At 30.0% G+C, this 3,899-nt stretch overlaps 1 protein-coding gene across 3 annotated transcripts in view; it reads right to left on the reverse strand.

Moving 5' to 3' along the window:
• Positions 1 to 3,899, reverse strand: part of LOC106473852 (charged multivesicular body protein 1b-like) — a 27,569-nt gene that overhangs the window by 6,776 nt on the left and 16,894 nt on the right. The window lies entirely within an intron of this gene.

The raw sequence follows: 3,899 nt of genomic DNA on the forward strand, positions 1-3,899 counted from the left end.
TTTGAAAGGCTTAACCTTACATTACACATAACAGACTTTTGAAAGGCTTAACCTTACATTACACATAACAAAGACTTTTGAAAGGGTTAACTTTACATTGCATGGAATAAACATTTCTGAAAGGGTTAACTTTACAATACACATAACAAAGGTTTCACTAGAATTTTAATAGCTCTTACATAAGTTAAGTTGTTTCTTATTGTAGAATTAATTTTACAGTTATCTTATATCAATTTTAAACTTCCAGTCTGAAAAATATTAGTACTGTCTTACAGGTAATGATATAACACACAAAAAGTTTATAAATTTTATAGAATTTTATCCATATGAGCGTATGGATTTATTATTAAATAACTTTAAGTGTACTGGTAAAAAACATACAATTATTTAAACAAGTTTATTGCCAATAATTCAAGAAAATCTTCTGACATTTTTTTTAAGGTATTTCTGAAATCAAAGTATCTTCAAATTTTATGCTAATTCAAATGATAAGTAACACAGTAACTTATATTTTCAGGAAACATCTTGGCACTAGAAAAACCTTATAGTGAAAGGCTTGGTTTTTATTTTGTACAATAACAAATAACCTTTTCAACTGAATGTTTGAATACTAACAAACATGGTTAAGCCAAGCAGGACTATGGCTACACTGTTCTTGAAACACCAAAGCTTAACTGAGTGAAAATTTGGACAATTTCTGTCATACTAACTTAGCACCACACAGTCTAAACACACATACAAAAGAATAACTTGATATGTGTTTGTTTCTAATGGGAAAGCATTAATGACATCCATTTTGACAGTATCAATGGTGTAAACTAATGAAAAAACTTAAAGCACAACAGTTATGAACCTCAAGAAAACCAAAAATAAAGTTACAAACAATCAGGTATTTGGCAAACAAAATAATATCTACTCTTAATAACCACTGACCAACAATAAAATATAATAAAAATTACAAATGCCACATTAGCAATATAATTGGCTGGGTTAGAATTAAGTTAAAATCATTTATACATTTTACTAGAACAGAATAAAGTTATAACCCCACTACTTTTAATGTGACAAAAAGAATTACATCTTGACACAAAGTTTATTATGCCACCTTCATAATCACAAATTACTTCAAAGTAAATCAATATAGTTTCAAGTTGAAATCCTATCTAGCAATGAAAGAATGAACTGGTAAACAGTGTGCATAATAATACGTACAGAATTTTTAGATATTTAGTGAAAGAGGGAAAGGTTTTGAGTCAGATTTTATCTCTATATAAGCTTGGTCATTTTGACCAATCTTGCAATCACCACGTAACCATGAAACTATACATACTGCTAGATGTACTTGTGCAGGTTCCAAGAAAGTGTTCTGTTTCAAGAGTAAATAAAACCAAAATTAAGAATAACAAATATTTTTATTTCTTGCTTTTGAAGTTCATATATCATGCTGTGTTGTAGCCTACAGGTGCATAATTCTTCTCGTGATTCACAACATGCTTACATTTTACTGACATGACAACAGTACAAATTGTAACATTAACTTCTCCTATGGGACATTATTTTAGTGTCTACTGACTGATGGATAGACAACACTATTGTATAATGGTGAGAGTGGTTAAAACAGGTGAACTCTCCAGACAGATTTCGACCCCCCTTTCGGAGAAATAACTTTTAGTGTAGTATGTGTACTTTCACAAAATTTGGCAAGCTTTTAGTAAACTTTTTATTTAAGTATTTTTACTGAAGAATTGTCTGTGAATTTATGGAGTCAGAGTCTAACTCAGACTGTCCAGTCTCAGTTTAAGGTGATTTTCATGTGGAGATTAAAAATACTTTTTTTCATCTTACTGTTTTCAAATTTCATTTGCATAGCCTCCAGAATCTTCCTATATGAACATTAAAAGTTTTTCCAGTAAGACTTTATATTTTATCTGTTACTTTCTCTACTCTAACACTATACACGTGCAATCCATTTGTCCGACCTTGTAATCACCACAAAAAATAAGAAATAAATCTAAATTAACTTTTTTTCTTTTTCTAGAATAACTGCAGAATGTAATAAAATATTACAATTGTTTATCCTAAACAGCCTGAGGCTCATAACTGTTTTTATTTAATCTTATTTTTATTGCTCTTTGAAGGTGTCTAACTATCTATCTATTAAACTTGTGTAACGTGCTAGAAATCAACTGGCAAACACACATAATTAAAGTCATGATATTGAATTATGTAACACATGAGCTACTCGTGAAGAAATTTCTGAATTTTTTTTCTATTACGTTTTCTTATATAACCTAATAACTTTGTAATCTTTGCATTTTAATTATTCTATAAAAATTAATAAAAAAAATATGGAAAACAAGAAATTTATTACTCGCATGTTTTTTTTTTTGCAGTCAAAGACATGAAGTGTTGATAAAAGTTAACCCTAATGTTTGCATTGGTTGTTGTTAGTACTTTACTGATTTGTTATTTATTTCAAATATTTGATTTAAATACAAAATAATAACATGCACATAGCATACATTGCCCTAAAATTATCATAATTTAACTTGCTTTCTAACTAAGCTATAAGTGTCAAAATAATTTCCTTAGCTGGTCAAGTTGAATTCTGTGATGATAACTTTCAATCTGTGCAACAGATAATCAAAAGCTGTCACAGAAAATGAACTAGCATTATATGTAAGTCAGTAAATTATAATATTTTTCTTATATTGGTTATAAATAATATAATAGCAAATGTCAGAGAGAATTATTGACATTTTTTGAAAGACAGCATGTGAAAGAAGGGTGTGGTAGGTGGGTTTGACTTTTTGTTTGATATGTAAGTAAAATAAGATGACTGGAGACTATAAAGTTTGCAGTACCAATAATATTAGTTTGTAATTTGTATTACAACTCAGATAGGGGTAGAAAGACAGTCTAAAATGTCCAATTCATGATGTATAAATGTCATGTGATACAGAAAAGTGAAGACTGAGAACTTATTTAAATATTTCCTATTGAAATAAAAAATTAAAACATATAATATTAAAATTTGATTTATTAACCACACTTTGATGCCATGTTAATTGAAATAAAATTGAAAAGTTTTTTTTTGGTGTACAAAACTTGAAGATAGCTTTTATATGCGGGAAAATCTGTTAGCTGAGTTCTTGCACAGATCGTAAAATATAACGTTGATAAACGGAAACATATTGGTTTATGTTTAGTAAGTTGAGCATATAAAACTTCAAATTCTCTCTGGATATTGTTAGTAGGTGCACAAAACTCTAGACCATTTCCAAGTACAAATTCTTCTGCTTCAGTATCGGACAAAGAACTAGGTTCGCTAAAGGCCAGACTATGTGATTTGGCACATGCTTACTGTGGCACACCAATCATCCTTATCAACTTCTACATGCATAGAGAACATTTTCAGGCTATAAAATCACTACGCTCGATCAAAAGTATCCTTATCACAAGACCTGACAAAGGTTCTGGTACCGTCATTTTGAATAAAACTGACTATATTGAAAAAATCTGTGACATCTTAAATGATGAAACAAAATTCAAAAGGCTAGGAACTGTTTCGCAAAATGATAACACAGCAAAAATTGAAAACAAATTACAAAAACACTTATTAGAACTGGTTAAGAAAGGTTCCTTACCACGTGATATTTATGACCGAATTAGGCCCGCGGGCTCACAACGTGCCTGCATGTATGGCCTTCCTAAAACGCACAAAAAGGATGTACCACTCCGCTCGATTTTGTCTATGATTGGCTCTGCATAACATGAATTAGCGAATTGGCTTTTGGAAATTTTAGAACAGGTGTTAACATACTTTTCAGAAAACTGTATTCAAGACTCCTTTTCTTTTGCTACAACCATACAGAACTTTAGCCTTGATCCTAAACAAT

This window comes from Limulus polyphemus, unplaced genomic scaffold, assembly GCF_000517525.1.
Source record: "Limulus polyphemus unplaced genomic scaffold, Limulus_polyphemus-2.1.2 Scaffold6557, whole genome shotgun sequence".
Lineage (NCBI taxonomy): Eukaryota > Metazoa > Arthropoda > Merostomata > Xiphosura > Limulidae > Limulus > Limulus polyphemus.